At 42.0% G+C, this 20,040-nt stretch overlaps 1 long non-coding RNA gene across 1 annotated transcript; it reads left to right on the top strand.

Moving 5' to 3' along the window:
- The first annotated feature begins 818 nt into the window (after positions 1-818).
- Positions 819-19,027, top strand: LOC121720925. Its single transcript, XR_006034659.1, has 3 exons — positions 819-921; positions 6,856-6,860; positions 19,018-19,027. It is a non-coding gene; the product is annotated as an uncharacterized LOC121720925 (long non-coding RNA).
- The last annotated feature ends 1,013 nt before the right edge of the window (positions 19,028-20,040 follow it).

Raw genomic sequence — 20,040 nt, 5'->3', positions numbered from 1 at the left:
TGTTTCTTTTCAGAGTGCTTGTTGCCTGAAAAGCTTTCACGCTGCATTACTGTAATGACAGTCAGAGGATTCAATGTGCATGTTTGTGTGTGTTTGTATGGGCGTGCTTGTCTGTATTCTTGTGTGTGTGTGTGTGTTTGTGTGTGTGTGTGTGTGTGTGCGTGTATGTGTGTGTATGTGTGTGTGTGTATGTGTGTTATGCACATTTTCTTTCATACTTTCCTTTTACCAGTATCCACTGAGCAAGTAGAAGGTAGTGAAATTTAATTTCTAACCAGGCATCTCTCATCATGTCACATCCGAGAGTCTATCACTTCCTGCAAAATACAATATCCTGTCGGAGTGGCCAGCTTGTTATGAGATGTTCTTTTGTGCTTCATCAAAACACCTGCAGACAAAGACAACAAAAACACACGTGCGTCTACCAAAGCTGATAGTACTGCACAGAGACCTTAACACTTCCTCTCGCTACGACAACTATACATTCAAATCACACAACTTATCAGTTGCATATCAATCTTTTTATAATAGCATACTCTTATCCATGATAGCAAATAATAAGGCTGTACACACAGTGCACTGAATTTGTACGGACCAACTGCCCAGAGAGTACACCTGTGTATGTTCTGATAGCCTGGAGATCTAGAAAGATTAAGGGTCTGGCCACGAATAATGTAATGGCCCAACTCGAGGGGCGGCACCAAGTGTGCATTTGAAAATCTCACTGCACGCAATTGGATAACACTACGACTGTCATCTGTTTATCTCGCCTCTGGCCTGCCTATATCAGATACACCGATGTGATTGGCTCCCCGCGATACAAGTGGCAAAAGTAACTTGCATTATTACTCATTGCCAGAGTGTCTCGCAGAGACAATTGAAATTGTGCTCTTGCAAGAACTCTGGAGTTTCCAGGGTAATGTTCTGACTGTTATGACTTAATTCAGTGAGCAGAGGACACTTTCTAGGGGAGAGGCCGATGGTTCAGGATACATTTTAAAAGGGCTCGGTCCATCATAATTAGCATTAATTTTGTAGCCAAAGCACCTATATCTTCCCAGCCCTCATCCAGTTCAGCATGGATTACATTCATCTATCTCTCGCTCTCTCTCAATCACGCACACACACACACACACACACACACACACAAACGCATGCATGCACGGACACAGACACTTCTCTGTATATTTAATGCTTATTAACTTTTGTGCACGGCAATAAATCCTAATAGCTGATTCTGGGCTGTTGAGGTTGCTGATAGAAGTGAATCCAGAGATCATTAGTTTTAATGAAAGTATTATGCAGCTTAACCAGGATGGGCTGAGACTGCCCCAAAGAGAACAATCCAAGAGTGACAGAAAGAGAAAGAGAGACAAAGAGAGAGAGAGAGAGAGAGAGAGAGAGAGAGAGAGAGAGAGAGAGAGAGAGAGAGATGGAAGTACAAAAAGGAAACATTCTGTGCACTAAAGAGTGTGTAAGTAGACACAGCTCTAGCGTGTTTGTGTTTCTTGAACACAAAGGGCATTATGGTACATTTGGCACCCCACTCACCCTCCTGTGTCCCTGTGATTCAGGAGTCAAGCCTCTCTCATAGCAACACTCCACTCTCCCTCTCTTCTCTCAGGCCTTAGAGCTTTATCTTTGCATCTGTCTTTTCCTTTCACTCTCTACGAGAAACATGCCAACACTGTATAAACACACAGACTGAAGCACATACTGAAGTAGGAGCAACTACAGTCCCATATGGGTTTACCGTTCACTCCTCGCAGCAATTTCTTTCTCTCTCTATCTATCTCTCTCCTCTCCCTCTTTTTCTCTCTCTCTGTCAAATGTGTGTCTTCTCCCACAAAGCTACATTTCAGCGCAAAAAACACATTTTAACTGACCCTGAGGTCACACCCATGCAGTACAGTATATCAAACAATAAGATCCAACAATTTCTAACAGTTCATTTTATACATTATTTTATCAGGGTTTAAAAACCTATTTAGTAGAAATAGCAGCCCCCACAATCATGTAGTAATCATCAATGCCCTAGTTTTTCTGTAATTGCAATTTTTGCAGCGGAGTGTAAATTGCTTTGTAACAACTTGTCAATTATGTCTAGAGGCAGATATGTTTTTTTCCCAGCAATGTGTGTCATTGCTGTTAGGCTATGACAACCTATGGCATATAATTAAAACTATTAACTGAGGTCTATCCAGACTATTACACTCCCTGGTGAACTCTATCGCTCATCTTGTTATTTTGGTTGTTTTCATTTTAATTTTTTCAGGAATAATAATGTTTTCGGGATAATTCTAAAAGAGCAAGCCATCACTACGATTCTAACAGACTGCAAAGTAGGCACATAACACACTGTTGGTAGGGGCCACAAAACAGCGGGAAACCAGACTGGACCAGATGCATTGCAGGCCTCCCTTTTGCTGATTCGGTGATGTTAGCACACAGGAGGGTGAAGTGTGGAAAGTATGTCGGTGAGTTGGCCATTCATGAGCAGGTGAATGGTGTGGCTTTAAAACACAAGCCAGTGTATTGATCCCAGCATTGTTCACAAGCCATGTAATTGAATACTGTTTTACGGTGTGTCTGAAGCTGATTTTAATCAATAGGGCGGCATGGTACAGAGATATGAGGGGATATATGTATGCAGTGGCATAAGGGCTACTGTGTATTACCAGATAAGCAATAATGGACTTTTGGACGATCAGTCGGCTCAGATTGGATCGCAACTAACAGCCTTTGATTTTTTTTTTTTTTTCAAAATGCATCAGCGTCAGCATTTTGATCCACAAAATACTCTCAAGCCTCCCAGTTGGTCGCCACCATAGATATTAGAAAGCAAGATACCGCATTGGGCTCCAGAACGTACATAAATAGCCCCGCCATCTTGGTGGGGGCAACAATAACTGGAGGCCAATGGAGAAGCATGTGACTTCAATGTGTACAGTAAGCTCCTCAGGATGTTCTACCAGTCTGTTGTTGCCAGCGTCCTCTTCTATGCAGTAGTATGCTGGGGAGGAAGCACAAGGAAGAAGGATGTGGGGCGAATTGACAGGCTGGTAAGGAAAGCTGGCTCTGTAGTTGGAGCTGAACTGGAGTGCATCACTTCACTATCTGACAAAAGGACTCTGAACAAACTAATCAACATCTTGGACAATGAGTGTCACCCACTCCACAGCACTATTGTTAAGCAGAAGAGCCTGATCAGCTGGAGACTTCGCTCACTGCCTTGCACAACTGACAGACTGAGAAAGTCATTTGTCCCCAGGGCCATTGAACTGTTCAATGCCTCACTTAAGGGAAGAGGAGAGATAGACTTCTCTCTGATAGATAGACTTCTCTCTGTCTGCCTCTTCACCCCCTCCATGTTTGGATATGCATATGCATATGCATAACCCCCCCCCCCCTCCATGCCACAGCCGAACTGTGGCCACACTTATACATTTTCTTAAATAGTTAAATATATAGATATATAGACTTTACTTTACTTTATTTCTGCATTGTTGCACTGTTGACTTACTCATTTGCACTATCACCATGGCCACCATCACCATTGCACTACCACCATGACACTCATTCACACAGAGCACCTTAGAGCACCTTACCATACCTTACTATGCACAGATAATCACAGGCTCAGTCCCTGCCTCAGTCATTACAAGCGCCTCTGATTTATTAATCACTACTATGTGGATACTGTTTTTAGAATTGATTTAGATTAAGTGTTAGTATAATTTGTATTTTAGTATATTTTTATATATTGTATTAAGTGTTAGTATAATTTGTATTTTAGTATATTTAGCATATTCTTTATCTTGAATTTCCCCTGGGGATCAATAAAGTATCTATCTATCTATCTATCTATCTTCTACTGTCCTTACTGCTTAGTTGTGTTTTTATATTATATACTTTAAATACTCTTTCTGCTGTTAAAGAATGTGTTTGTGTTGTATATATGCTGCTGCTGAGACCTTGAATTTCCCCTGGGGATCAATAAAGTATCTATCTATCTATCTATCTATCTATCTATCTATCTATCTACTGGAAATCAGACAGGTGTTTCTGATTGCCAGCAAGTGTTGCCATAGATAGTAAATGTGTTGCCCCCAGCAATATGGCGGCCACGTTTACGATGCCACCTAACTCGACGGACAATGCGGTATCTACAGTAGCTTTCTAATATCTATGGTCACCACCATCTTTAGAAATGGCGGCCGACATGTGCTCCCTTCTGGCACCCCTTTCACAAACAAAACAATTAGGTGGCACATTTCCGAAGGCTGCAAATGATGTCATTTGTGTGGATTGGCTGATCCTGCCAGCAGGATATTGCTAGCTCAACTACTGGTGTCCCCCAGGGTTCTGTACTTGGGCCCCTCCTCTTTCTCATATACATCCTCCCTCTTGGCCAGATTATTTGCAGCCACGGTCTCAACTTCCACTGCTATGCAGATGACATCCAACTCTATCTTACCACTCCCTCTCCCTCTGACTCCCCACCACACTCCCTCACTGAATGCCTCTCTGACTTAAAATTATGGATGCAAAACAATTTTCTCAAGCTCAACACAGACAAAACCGAAATTCTGCTGATTGGCCCTAAAAGCATCCTCACCAAATCTCCCCATCTCACTCTCAACATTGATGGCTCATCTGTCCACTCCACCCCTGTTGTTAAAAACCTTGGCATTCAGCTTGACTCCACCCTTAGCTTTGATCCTCATATCAAATCACTCACTAAGATTGCTTTTTTTCACCTCCGTAACATTGCACGCCTCCGACCCTTCCTCTCTGCTAGTGATGCACAGACTTTGGTTCACTCTTTCATTATGTCCCGTTTAGATTACTGCAACTCAGTTTTCCTTGGTCTCACCACTAAAACCCTTCAAAGACTACAATATATTCAAAACTCTGCAGCTAGGCTCCTCACCCATACCAGACGATCAGCACACATCACCCCCATTCTTCATCAACTCCATTGGCTACCAGTTCCGTCCCGGATCAAATACAAAGTACTACTACTCACCTTCAAAGCCCTCCACAACCTTGCTCCCCCCTACATCTGTGACCTCCTGACCCCTTACACTCCTTCCCGCTCACTCAGATCCTCTGACCAAAACCTCTTGGCTATCCCCCACTCCAGACTCTCCACCCTGGGTGGCAGGTCCTTCAGTGCCTTGGCCCCCAAACTCTGGAACTCCCTCCCCCAACCCCTTCGTGCCTGTCCTTCTCTTCCTTTCTTCAAAGCACATCTCAAGACCTTTCTGTTTAATGATCACTTCTCCTCCACACCCAACACATAGTTCCTACAGATAACTTGTCTTTGTTGTATTGTTTTGTTTGTTTGTTATTGTATTTCCCTGCCTTTGTCTCTGTTGTATTGTTTGTTTGTTTGTTATTGTGTTTCCCTGCCTTCCTACTATGTAAAGCGACCTTGGGTTTGAGAAAGGCGCTATATAAAATAAACTTATTATATTATTATTATGAGCTGTTAGAAATGAATGCCAGCTCTACTTCCTCCTTCTCTCCAGTTCTATATACCACCTCCATGGTTTAGACCTCACACTTGCACACTCATACTCCATACACTAGGGAATGCTGGTTTGCCTTTTCGGTCTGATTGCATATAGCCCACAGGTTCGAGCCTAAGACCAAGCTCGATTGTGTAGCGTCTGTTTGACTTGGGTTTGGAGTTTCGAGAGGCTCTTTTGGATTTACAGTCAGATCCCCTTCGTTTTGGATTTTACGTTGGAAAGGGTCTTACCTTCTAATACTTGAACTGTGGACTAACTGGGAGATTGGGCTGTGTGACCAAGAGAGCTTGGGCTGGCCACGGACAAGGTGGCATCCCCTGGTTCATTCATTCCAACATTAGCTTCATACATTCACGTGTTTGCACACAAGACAGGTTAGGGACTCACAGATTACCTGGAATATCTAGACATGAGTATAATATTTGTAGTATTTTTGTGAGTGCTTAACAGGTGATTCACAACTTCATGAAAAAAAGTTTATCTAGATCAACTGTATAGTTGCCACTTGCTTCAGTTTAGTTTGAGCAACCCCAAACTTGACACTAAAGAAAAAGTTAATCATATTGACGAAGTTCCTCAAACCCTGGTTGGCAGGTGCATCCCACTCAGTTGGATATTTTGATTTCAGAGGCGTCCGTGACAGACATGCCAGTCACAACAGCTGTTTTTGCTGTCGGTGCTAGCGGCGGGTGGATGATGACGGCGCAGTTGTGGTGTTCACTGCAGCTGTGATGATGAACTTGTGCTCCGTCTGAACATCATACCTCCCACTCACCAGATGGCTCAAGCCTAGCGCTGGACTTGCATAATATGTTTTATTTTCAGCTCTGGCTACAGAAATGTAGCTATTATTTGTCAAGTGGAGTCCATTTCAATATTGATATCTTCCTACACAAAATCAATGCCAAAAGATTTTTCAAAATAAATGAAAAAGCATTTTTAACAAAAAAAGAGTCTTTGTCTTTGTTTGGGAGAATGGGGAGTTTTTTCTCTTTTCCCATCAATGCTCTCAATGCGCTCTCATAAAAGTGATTGAAGACGTCAACTATTCTTTTAAAAGCTGCTTTTTGCCAGGACACATTATTGAACAAGTGGCCATACATGTTTATTTTCTTCAAGAAAATTCCATCTCAAAGTTACCATGCAACATTTATTTGCAAATCTAATACCGTGAGAAAGACCCTAAGCACTAACAGCAGTGGGTCAGCTAAAAGCTGTCTCATGCCACATGATACTGTTAGTTCATATGGGAGAACTTTGCTCATAGATTGGCTTTTTAAAACCGTGAAAAAGACCCTAAGACCCTAAGCACTAACAGCAGTGGTTCAGCTAAAAGCTGTCTCATGACACATGATGCTGTTATACACAAAAGCTTTGCTCATAGACTGGCTTTTTAAAACAAATTGTTGGGCTTTTATGCTTTTGATCCAAAAGTACAGTGAAGAGAGTGACAGGAAGCAAGTGGGAGAGAGAGAGATGGGGTGGGATCAGGAAATGACCTAGGCCAGACCCAAGCCCGGGTCCCCTTGGGCATATAGACCTGAATGTGGTATAGGCTCTGTAGCCAGGAAATTGTGCCGTTATTGTTTGTCTTTTACATAATCTGTGTATTTCTTTGTTGTTTATTGCCTGCAAGTAATATGTAGCCTACATTGTCTGTATGGATTCTGAAGAACATGATTAGGCCTATCATGGAAACTACAGGAAATCTGATATCCCCATGATAATGGCATAACTGCATAAAGGCATTTAATCTCAAACTCAATTTTCTGCTGAGTGTGATTAATAAACCTGTTTTAAATAGTCTTTCACTGTTTTATCCTGGCATTTCACGTTTTGCATTTTATCCATAAATCAAACAACAAAACAATGACTACGGAGCATTGAACCATGACAGTTTCAGCCTGACCAATAGCCTTTTTGTCACAGCCAAATGCATGATTCAACAGGGTTTAAGAGAAGGTGTGCTAAGTAGGATTATATTGACGAAATGTTGATGGAACCATGCAAGTGACAAATGCCAGAGGTGGAGTGCTCATCTAAGTCAATAGAGTCTAGTCAAAGAGAATGGCCGCATTACTGCCAAGTAAATTCTGGCCATTGGACACAAAGCCAATCTCTCAAATCCCCATGCTTAAAGCAAATCTCATAAACAACCTGGGCCAATCAATGGAGTTTTATTTCTCAGTTTTTTTTTTTTTTCCTTTCTTTTGTTGTGTTGTTGTGGGTTTCTGGCATAACACGGTCAAAGTTATTGGACACCGATGTAATGAACTGGATGGATTCTGTTTTTTTATGTTTTTTTCTTTCTTTTCTTTCTTTTGTTGTCTGTTTGTGGGTCTCTGGCATAACAGATTCAAAGTTATTGGACACTCATGTAATGAACTGGATGGATTCCCTTGCTGTCTTTATTGTGTACTTTCAACACACATGCTGCAAAAGCCACTATATTGAAAACAGCATGTGATCAGAAGGACAAATAAACAACCGGTGTGAATCAGACCATCAAAGGGTTCCTCATATTTATTAAAGATATCCAGAAAACATCTGAAATCCACTTTGACATTCAAGATGCTTTCAGGATTTTTTCACAAAAATTCATGATGGATATTTCATGTTAAAATGTGAAATTCACATTATTATTTTGGTGCCCTATATTTGGGAGACAGGTGTGTCTTTTTTGGTGAAGACGGCTAAAATAAATCAAATGAGTAAGTAAAGCAACTCTAATGTTTTACAACTACCCACCAACATGCATATTTGTCTCGACTGAACAAGATCATAACGGAAAAAGCACACCTAAGAAAGGTGTCTTAGCTGTCCTAGTTAGATTTATGGGTTTAAAACAACATAACAACAAATAATTAAATTTTCTCAATATTTGTAATCTTTGTTTTTGGTTTGACAGCCTTCTCTTGGAGTTAAATGCCGATGATAGTGACAGCAGTGATTTGGATTGTGTGCCTCTGGTACAGTCCCCCATTCTGTGCCAATAGGTTGGGTTTAGGGTCTGTTCAATGTCGAATGCAAATGGTGCTCTGAGAACCAGTGACCCGTATGCCCCACTCAGAGGGTAAGCTACCTCTGATGATGGGAAGTGAATAACAGGTTTAGCATTCACAAATTGTACAGGATGTCTTCAAAATGCTAATTCTGTTGGAGGGAGGAACAGTGGGAGAGGCGTGTATGTTTCCTTGTGAAAGGCCCCATCATTTGCAGGAGGAAACATACACACCCATGGGCAGAACTATCATGAAGATGATGGTTAGCTCAGCTATATTGTAGCGATTTGAATCTTTGCTGGTCTAGTTTTGTTTACTGTTTTGGCCATGGGAGACGACTGTGTGGAAGCGTTTGTTGCATGTGGCATTACGCGCTATACGTTGATGCTATCAGAAAAATACCTCCTGATTAAGACCGCGCTCCATTATCGGGTGGAGGTGCCGGGTGGTGTTAAAATGCCAGCATTAGGTAATGCGCTGTTGCTTCACTTTGGCATCCCTGATGTGATCGCCAAGGAGGCTAGAGCGGCTACATCTTCCCCTATAGTCAGCGATGATGAGCGCACGTTGTCTGAGCTGCAGAAAGAGCTAGCTCTACTGGAAGAGAAGGGTGCACAGACCCAACTGGAAAGAACGCAGTTTGAAGAACAGCGCAAAGAGCGTCAGCCCAGGTGGCTGTAGCTGACGAGGTGGTTTCTCATATTGAAAATCTGGTCTCCACTTGTGATTTTGTTTTAGACAGGCCTGATGTGGCTTGTGTTGAGTTTACGGAGGCATATATTGCCCCTTTGACATGCCCTGTCCCTGGGGTTTTTGTGGAATCTGAACCAGTAAAAGCTCAACAAATTTGTGTTGGTTTTGACAGAGGCGTCTGAGGTTGACATGGCTGATTCCTTTTTGTTTATTTTGCTCAGTGAATCTGAGATTAAGCCATGTTGTAAGGATGTCTGTGCGGATGTGGTGATTACGGAGTCCCCGTTAGTGGTTGAAGATATGGATGACCACTTGGATATGTATGACATCGGCTCCCCAGAGTTGTTGCAGCCATGCTCTGATGCTGATGCATTTAGTGTTCTAGCTGGAGGTGGTGTTTCAGAGGTGCCATCCAGTTTCCCAATGTGCAAGGGTCAGGCAGAGGATCGTTGTTCTCTGGATGAACAGTACAGGGCTACTGGTGTTGAAAGGTCTGAAAATGAAAAGAGAGATGGCAGACCATTTGTTCTTTCGGTGCAGCAGACAGTTGTCTCTTTTAAATGTCTAGGACCGCATTATGTTGATCAGGGTTTTGGGGGAAGCCCTTTGAATAGAATTGACTTGGGGGCAAGGTCATCTTCTTGGTTGCTCTCTGGAGCCTACTCCGTTAGAAAGTATCGGGACCGTCTTGAAGCCAGGAGTAGTCGGCTGCTGCGCTACCAGAGTGGGCCATCATTAGCTATGTGTGAATTTGCACCTTGGACTGGGGGTTTTAGACCATTTTGGAAAGAGCTGGTGGTCATGATGTATGCCTCTTGCCCCTGATGTTTCGGTGGAGCTTTGTGCTTCAGCCGCTGGTGCTGGGCATTCAACATCACGCTCGCATTGGATCTTTTGACACAGGATGTTTGGCCTTGAATTTTCCTAATTTGCGTTTTAGTTTAATTGAACATACCCCAGACAACGAAGAGCTTGTGCCAGGACCACCTCGTAACATCCATTCAGAAATGAATAAATAATTTGACCGGACCAATAGTTGTGTTCATAATGATTGGGGTAGTGCACTCAGAATGGGGGTGGGGGAGGATCTCCTCCCCTGTGCTCAAACAAAAATCAACAGCAGGATTTCAGATTTGGTTTGCAGGGTTAGCGTGTTGAAATTTCTGGTCCCTCATATGACACACGGTGGAATTGGTTTTGACTCTTGGTACTGAGACGTCATATGGCAGGCTGTGTTAAGCAGTGCTTCTGTTGAGGTCTCTACGCAAACAGGAGCAGACATGCGGTTGACAGGCATGTAACAGGATTGATCAACAAAACAGCGAGGGAGAGGTGAGCGAGAAATGTTGTGCAGCCCAGCAGGGGCTAGGCCAGACACAGACAGCAAGACAGCTGGCAAGGAGGAAAGAAAGGCCGAAAGACGGAAGGAGACACAGAGAGGGGGGAGAGAGAGAAAGAGAGAGATAGTGGTCGATTCCTTCCTTCAGCTGCTGTCATTGATCTGTCCATTGTTCAGAGCTGGTTCCTTAGGGGAATAAATCACCCCTCATTCATTCAGCTCTCCAACATCCCAGCTGGGAAAATGGCTTCTGTCAGGTGGCTCGCCACTCACCATGGCAACCACATGAACTTTAATAGCATAGAAAGTATTTTTTCCCTTTCTTACTTTGTTCTTCTCCCATCCATAAGAGGTGGAGGTGGTGGTCAGTTGGGCTCTCTCGTCCGTATTCTGGCCTCTGAGATGCCAACTAGAGAGAGAGAGTATAAGGATGTTTTTTTTTTTCTTTTTTCTGGAGAGCTCCGTCACCTGTGACTCATTCTGGTCTCTCTCTCTCTCTCTCTCTCTCTCTCTCTCTCTCTGAGGGCTGGATTAGCATGACTGAAAGGGACGGGGTGTGCCACTGTCATTTTACAACAAAGGCCTCTTTCACGAGTGCTCAAATAATGATGTGAGTGTCTGAAAGGGGGTTCAGGCCGCCACTTTAGGGATCCTTTTTGAGCTGCTCTTCATTCACGCAAACACACATCCACACACACACATAGAGAAAGAGAGAGAAAGGCACACACACACACACACACACACACAAAGAAGCACACACATACACACACTTTACAACCATTATCAACCCCAGGCACACACACACACACACACACACACACGTGTACACCCCTCACACATGCATTCATTAGGTAGTGTCACAAGAGAATGTTCCGGAAAAGCTATTAACTCGATAGGAATCATCCATTATACACATCTGATGGGCCCCTCCATTCACTAACCGGATGGCACATCATGGCTGCCTGAGTGCATGCTATTTACGACCTTTAGCCGTTTAGCGGGAGAGAGAATGCACAATTGCCTCTCTGCATGCACAGGGAGTCTGCTTGAAGACGAAGGCCGAAATCTGCATACATAGAGACGTTGTGGCACAACATTCAATTTAACAGCCACAATGTTTGTTGCTGGTAATTGAAATTTAATTTAGTTAAATAACTAGTCTAGTGTGATTAAAAAAAGAAGACCCTTCTCAACCAAGCTGTTATTGTTTTCTTTATTGTGCAAACTTCCATCTACTTACTGATTCCATTGACTTTTGATTCCTACTGACTTTGTCAATGTTAACATTCAATGTAATATAGATTTTCTTAAATAATTATGGGCTAAGGATATCCGAACCTGACTCAATGAATCATTTAAAAGGAACAAAATGAAGAAATCTCCGACCAACATCATGTGTCGTGTGAAATAGAGTGCTATTGCCTTAGACATTATTACTGGGAGCCTGACAGATTATTATGACATGAATCTGCAGTAAGTGAGATGAGAGTGAGTGAGAGTAAGACAGGGTGCCAATAAAAACCATTGGTATGAGTGGATTGTAACTGTTAACAGCAGCGAGGGTGAATAGGATTTAGTGAAGCCAAACAGTGATTGCTCCACTGTGAGCCGTGTCTCCCCTCTCAGGGTTCCTCTGATGTCCTCAAATAATAGCTGACTCTGATCCTGCATTTTTTTCCTTTTACCTAGGACATGAGGTATACCTCAGCCCCTCATTGTAAAGCTTGAACCTCTGACATAATTTACACACACACACACACACACACACACACACATACACACACACACACACAGCTCTGGAAAAAAATAAGAGACCACTGCACCACACACACACACACACATACTGCTCTGGAACATTGCACATTTTTCTGATGTCATCATTTTCTGAGTGACATTCAAATGAGTTGACGGTCATATTCAAATTTGCAGTGGTCTCTTCATTTTGACTATGACCGTCAATTCATTCAAATGTCACTCAGTAACCGTAGGATGACGTCAGAAAATGTCAACACTGTGGCCCCGGCCGTGGCGCAACTGGCTGGGGCACCTGCACCATATGCTGGCAACCCAGGTTCGATTCCCACCCCGTGGTCCTTTCCGGATCCCACCCCGACTCTCTCTCTCCTGTCATTCTCCACTATCCTGTCAATTAAAGGCATAAAAGCCCAAAAAATATACATAAAAGAAAATGTAAGAATGACATTTTTTTTCTTTATTGCATTTTGCATTTTACATTATTCATTAATTAAGTCAACATTGTCTTTGTAGTCTTAGCCTAATCCCTGAAATAGATTACAATATAGCAACATTTTAATTTAGCAAGTGACAATAGAACTTCAAAAAGTCATACCACCCGTTTTTCCATTTTCCATTTCACTTCCAAAATAGAATAATAAATGAACGCAAAAGTACATGGACTATTTTGATTTATGTTTAGTAAAGCTTGCACAAACAATTCCTACTATCTTATTTGGTCTACTTAAAAAATAACATCTGCAACCCAGTGTAATCTATATTTTATTTGATGTGCACCGATGCATGTATCAGATCAACAGAACAGAACAGGAGAAGTATTCTCTACCCTTAGTCTCTTCTGTCAGTCTCTGGTCTCTGACAATGTTGCACCCGAATGGAGGAAAATGGTATATGGGACCCTCTCCATCCGATAAGCAGGCGGACTAGGCAGAGGGGGTAGTGTGTGGGACACTATCAGGTGCGTTCTCTAATTGGTTTCCCTCTCAAAGGCAAAACCTATTTAACAGGCTCAGGCTTGCTCTTGCTTTATTGCCACTTCCCTGCGCTTATCAGTGAGTAACTGGGAGAGAGAGCCAGCTGCCGGGGTAATCAGTGTCAGGATCTGCTGAGAGCCACTGACTGGAGCCTGAGGTCCAGTATCCCTCTGTGGTGAGTCTGGAAAACAGAGGACAAAAAGGATGTTTGTGGTAAACATTTTTCTCAAGATAAAAATATAGTCTTCCTGTATTCTCCCAATGGTTTATGCTTTCCATGTAACTAAGATAAAAGAGACACAACACTGGTAAAATGATCAATAAAGTTGTAGAGGTACATTAAAACATTAATAATGAAATAAAGCATTTGAGTGTCCCCAGGCTTTGAGAAGATACATGCATTTCTGTCTGTAATTCAAGTATTATTATTATTATAATGTTTAATGTTTGTGTTGTTTTGTTTATTGACAGAAATGAACACTGTTCAGTCTTCAACCTTGATAAACAATTACTTATATAAACTAAGTCTTTTGTGTGGTGATATTAGTAAAACTAAATTTTAAACTACAGATAATTGTTTGATCATCCAACTGTAGTAAATCCCATCCATGCCAGTCAATGGTTTCAAATTATCTTTTTAGTTAAAATGAAATGGCTGTGAGGCCTAAAGCAATTTAAGAAGCTGAAAGTCAAGTCTAGCTCAGGTGGCGCTGCTGCAACTCATTTAAAATAACAATCTCTGCCTGACTGCCTCTGTAATGTTAACAAGAGCTGTTTTTAAGTACTCTTTAAAAGTAATCTAGTGATTATATGCCTTGTACAGCACGACATCTAGATAGGCGCATCACAACAATTATCTGTCATTTTCTCTGCAGAGAACACTGGCAGGTAATTTCAAAAGACAACTACATAACATAACCATGGCTTTGCGCCAGAGAGAGAGAGAGAGAGAGAGAGAGAGAGAGAGAGAGAGAGAGAGAGAGAGAGAGATTATCACTTTGCCCAGCCTCTCAGGTTTGGGACTGACGGGCAGTGCTGAAATGCGGGGAGACTGTTGAGATGTATGGAGTTGGAATGTGGAGTGGGAGTCGTTGGAGTTGGTTTGGTGTAGAGGAGGAGCCTCTACAACCTATTGCGTTACTTCCCTTGATTTCTTTTGACTCTCACCCTTTGTTCATTCACTCTATCTCTCACACAATCTCTTAGTTCATCCCCCACACCCACCATACACACACACACACACACACACACACACACTCCCTCAGACAGGCTAGAAAAGATGACATTTCAGTCTTGCCAAGGAAAGCTGATGGGGGACTTGTTACAGCCCTGGGCTCCATCAAATGAAACATGTCCCTGCAATTAAAGTGCCTTTCTGCTCTGTGCGCTACCCGTGGTGGGCTGATTGGTGTTTTCACTGATCTCTAACACAGGGAACATCCCTGCATCCAAACCACACCGTCATTTAAACTGAAGCCAATGGGGGGAAATCAAGGGCATTGTTTGCGTGAGAGTACGTGTGTGTGTGTGCGTGTGTACTTTACACCTACCATGCCCACCTCGATACCTTTTCCTTTTAAAGTATTAGTCTATTGTTGCCATGGTGTGTGTGTGTGTGTGTGTGTGTGTGTGTGTGTGTGTGTGTGTGTGTGTGTGTGCTTGTGTGTAGGGGATGCAGACCTGTGAGACTGAGCTCTAAAGATTATTTGCCAGGGACTGCAGTAAAAGTCTCTGATACTATCTGACTTTTTTCCCAAAGTCAATTTGTCTTTAAAGATCACAGAGACTCTCCCAAAGAACTGAATAAAAGATTTATAAAGCCTGTCACAGTATCTAATGGCGCGAGTTATCGTAACTCGAGCACAAGTCTTGAACGCAGGGACCAGTCCCCAGAGAGAGAGGTGGAGGACTCAGCCACTCTCGCCGCTTGCACGCAATGACAACGCAGACACGGCAATACATCTCATTCAGGCTCTGGCATGAGATCAATTCAGCAGTCCTATTTGATTCCTCCAGCAACACTTTATTCAGCATAGGGCCCTCTCAGAAACATGTTCTGATGAGCTACAACAATATGTATGCAGAATCCAATTGATGACAAAGTAAAACTAGCCATAAGAGAGGGGCATTACATGGATACCCCTGACATGGCAAAACCCCAACATGGCCCAATTATTGTGTCAATGCAATATCAAGAGCATGCCACTGACATTGTTTTAAAGTGTGTTATATTAGGCCTGTGACACTGCATACATAGAAACATTTTCAATATATAAATCATTCAGCGTCCTCCTAACAGTTCATTTTGTCTCTGCAAAAAAACAGCACATGATTATACTGTACATTAACTGCCTTCAGAAGGATCAGATGTCAGCCTTGTCTGACTGCTCAGATGTCTCCAAAGGTCCCGACCTTTTGAATGACCTTTTCTTTCTTTCATCCCTTAATACCCTCCACACACACAAAAAAAAAACAAATCTACTGCTACTCAGCTGGGTGTTCTTACATTTGCCTTCTTTGAGCTAGATAGCAACCAAATCTGGTGCAAACCCTGGTTTTGCTCTTGACTTAGATGGAATTTAGATCTGAGCATTTATGATCTCTTCTGGCAGTTTGTCTGATTCATTCAATACTTCCATGGAGATTGATAATAAGGGGGAACCAGTGGTGTAGTCTACTTTTTTGAGGTGGGCATACTGTATATTTTGGCCAGTAATGGGCTCAGTGGTTACCAAACTAGAGGTTGGGACTCGACCCCTCGGGACCAATATTAAGGGACAAAAATGTTTGTTTTGGGTCGCAGATTTGCACTTACCTGCCCCTTGCATGTGTGAGGGACAGCATAAATTCACTTTCAAAACCAATAGTAAATAATCATCAAATACCCTCTCCAGCTCTTGAAGTTCCTGCTTGCTCCTGCTGGTCCACCATCTCAGTGTCAAGGTCCCCTCCAGCTCCCCTTGCACCTTGTTGCTGACTGCCACTGCCATCTAGAGAAAACAATGAACAACTCTGTTTCATATGAGTTCAGATGCAAACAGTTCAGATGCAAAGCCCTCTAAAAGCTATGACAAAAATAGGCCAATTTTAAGTTTCATTTTTAAGCATTTTCATCTATGACAATCAAAAATGTTACTATCAAGTAGGCCTACAGCAAGTCAAGCCCAAACAAAATTAGATTAGCTGATTTTTAAATGTTTGTCAATAGAAATATAGCCTGTTTTGTAAACTCATCACATGCACTAAAGGTTTTTGCATCTGGCATTATATCGCAGTAACAGTGTGGTAAATAATGTTATTACCCATAAGTACAGATACAGATCTCTCCATCCATGCATACCATGGAGATAGCATGGCTCTGGTTAGTAAATAAAGTTCATGATAGATACTTAATCCAGACAGCCACAGTAAACATCATGTAGACCGTTTACAGACAGACATGGCGATTAAGAGCTATTCCCAAAGAAGAATCCCAGATAAACAAACGTCCAGAAATTAAAACTAAGTAGGGTAACGTGGATCAGAGTATGTTAGCTTGCTAGTATTGAGAGAAGAACGAAAGCTAGACTACAGCATGACTAGCCTGTGTCATTACCATGTTATGTCCACAAATTAAACAACCTAGAAGGGTAACTTGGTAGCAATACAAGTCTCATAAAAAGCGTGAATGATGTTTTTGACTCTTAACTTACCTTCAGAAACGTCAGGTCGGGCAACCTTATTAAAAAAAGTTCCGTTGTGGCCGTGGATTAAACGTGGCTGTGCTATTCTAAATATTGAAAAATGAATTTTAGGTGGGTAAACTGAAATAACCAAAAATATGAGGTGGGTATACGGCGTATACCTGCGTTCTACGTAGGGGGGAACTGCCATTTTTCTTAGGGCTGCAAAGGTTGTGGCTTGTTTTGTTGTTTTATTAAAAGGCTGTCTTCACAGCATGCCATTGTGGTGCCATGTTCACTGAAAGCATCTGAAGATCCACATTGTTATTCAATGTCGTTACTACCGTTTGCATCGGTGCCGGTCCCATATTAGAACCGTGTTTCGGTGGCCAAACCTAATCTGAAGGTCCATTTGGATGATTGGGCCCATATCAGTAGCAGGCTGCAGTCCCTTGACAGACAGACAAGGATCCTCAGGATCAGGGATTCAAGATGAATTTTATTGTTCCACAATGTGGGAAGTTTATCTTGGGTATGCTGTGTCTGTAAAGGAAACATTGGCTGCACATAGAGGTATGGTGGGTCGGAGCAGTACGACAAAGTTGAACTGGCACACCTTTATTGCACATTAGCAGGAAGAGTAGTTGGACGATAGGAGGGAGGAATTGTCTGGAGTAGGCCTTCATTCCCCTACTATCCTCTGAAAAAGTTTTGTAGTAGAAAAATTACTGTTAAAAACAATTTACTAATAATACAATCAATCACTTTCAATCTCCAGTCGTCCTCTTGTGCGCTCAGCAGATTAACCCAAGGACCAGATGTTGGTGCTGTTTTCGTGCACTGCTGAGCAGGTTCTGTGATGTGTTGGTGAGCCAGGGCCAGATGGATGCCACCCACAGAGTCAGGTTCAAAGATTCTAGAATCTTTGGTCAGGTTCTAGTTTCTCCCAGCAAACCAGTAGCTGTTGCAGAGACGAACTGAGTAAACAGAAAGGAATTGAATTAAACTAGACTGGAATGAGTAAATTAATTAAATGTATTAAAGGCACACTATGCATGTTTTTTAGCTTAATATGCAAGTTTTTTAGCTTAATTTACCTTCATTTACCAGCTTCAGAGTTATTGAAATGGTTATATGACTTTTTTCGGGTTGAATGGTGGCCGTGTCGCTTCCCCCTAGCGCCTGTGAGCGGAAAAACTACCCTTGCAACTGTGGGCCGGCGGGCCGACGGCCTCAGTGTCAAGAAGGATAACGAGTGTAACGAATTGCTTTACTGCATTCAAATACACATACACGCCAGGCACCGGCTAGAAAAAGGTAGCGATAGAGTTTCTCAGACATTCGTCATGACAGAGCAAGCGAAAAATAAGCAGAAACCGAAAAAAACAGTAAGGAAATTGCCAATACTGCATAGTTTACCTTTAAAAATGAATTGAAATGGGTATCATTACAGTACATTGGATTTGAGATTAGTTGAACAATTTATTTGAACTAAAATTACTGCTCATACACTTTATTGAAGCCTTGTGGGGCCAACTATGATGCTGATAATGGAACTCTCTTGAAAGGGTCTGGTTGAATTCAATGAACTCAGACATTCTTTAGAACGTTCATTTTTCAACATTCCAGGGTTAAGAGTGGCACAGCTGGCAATAAAGGTGGCAGGGATGTGTAGGAACTGATGTAACGGATGCCTGCTAGCTTAGCTGTGCTTGTGGAACGTTGGTAAACCTCACTCCCCGACGCCTCAAGAGTGCTGCTGGCATGCGAGCCAGTAGCCTGGGCTATTGGCTCAATTGTTAGCGCGCTCACCTCCCGATCCGAGGTGCTGCTGTTCGCGGGTGCGAGTCCGGGCGTGTGCAGGGCTGAATCGCGCAGGTTCAACACAAGGCAGGTTACACTGACATGGCTCTTTACCTTGAAGAGCAATTTGCTGACTTTGACAATGCTTGGGATTAGAATCACAGATTGTGACTTCAAACCATATAGCATATTATATGAAACATATGCAGATAAAAGGATTTCATTATTCAAATCTTAATAAAAAATGCTCAGACCCGAGAAAGTAAACAAAATTGCATGCATTTGAGTCATTATAAATTCATCTGCAGATTGAAAGTTGCCATTTATATTTAATTTCATATTAACCCACAGACTTTGCAGCTCATTGAACCTTCATTATCTGTTATCGTAAACACTGAAGTGGCTTGCATATTTAATGCAGTACTTCCCTCTGATATGCATGGGTCTAATCTGCTTGACTGTTCATATCTGATACAGGCATGCAAAAGAGATTGGCATGCACACTGACAACTGGGCACTCAAACATGCAAAGCAAGACAGAACAGCACGAAGTTGAAAGCGCCTTACATTTGTTTTTTCAAAACATTTAATCCTAGTCTAGATATTGTGAGATTTTCTTTTTATGTGTGTGTGTGTGTGTGTGTGTGTGTGTGTGTGTGCATGAGTATATGTGCAATATAAACATGTGTAACATAAGCAGCATGTATGAACTCATGTGTTCATTATTGCATGTTTTGTCAACTATCCATATATTTCAAATCCATTACAGCCCTCAAGTTGTCATGTGAGATATGATCAATGAAACAGCTAAGAGTGTTGTAATGTGAAACATGGAAAGAAGATATGAACCTGAAATTATAGAACATTATGAGGAATGATCTACATAGGAAAATATCACCCCCAGAATGCAAGCTCTTGAGCTCCACCACAAAGATATGATGCAACAAAAAAAAAATATCTTAAAAAGGAACCCACTTCTCTAATGGCTCTAGGTATTTTAACTTATCTGCTATAAAGTTTTACTTCTAACTTCTGACAAATGCCTTTTTGGCAATTTTTGACTTTACTGTCATATGTTTGTCATATGTTTGATACTGTCTTATCACTTGTGCACAGCATTAAAGCAGTTTCTTACCATCTTGAACAAATAGCAATGCTATCCATGCAACTGATTGTGTACAATTTTTTTTAATTTTTTTAATTTTCAATTGATAATGTCACATTGATCAAAATGCACTATACTGGTTCCCTGCTGAATAGTCCTACCCCATACAA

Source organism: Alosa sapidissima, chromosome 10 (assembly GCF_018492685.1).
Source record: "Alosa sapidissima isolate fAloSap1 chromosome 10, fAloSap1.pri, whole genome shotgun sequence".
Classification (NCBI taxonomy): domain Eukaryota; kingdom Metazoa; phylum Chordata; class Actinopteri; order Clupeiformes; family Clupeidae; genus Alosa; species Alosa sapidissima.
Note: the sequence above shows the minus strand (reverse complement) of the source record. Positions and strands in the feature narration are given on the sequence as shown.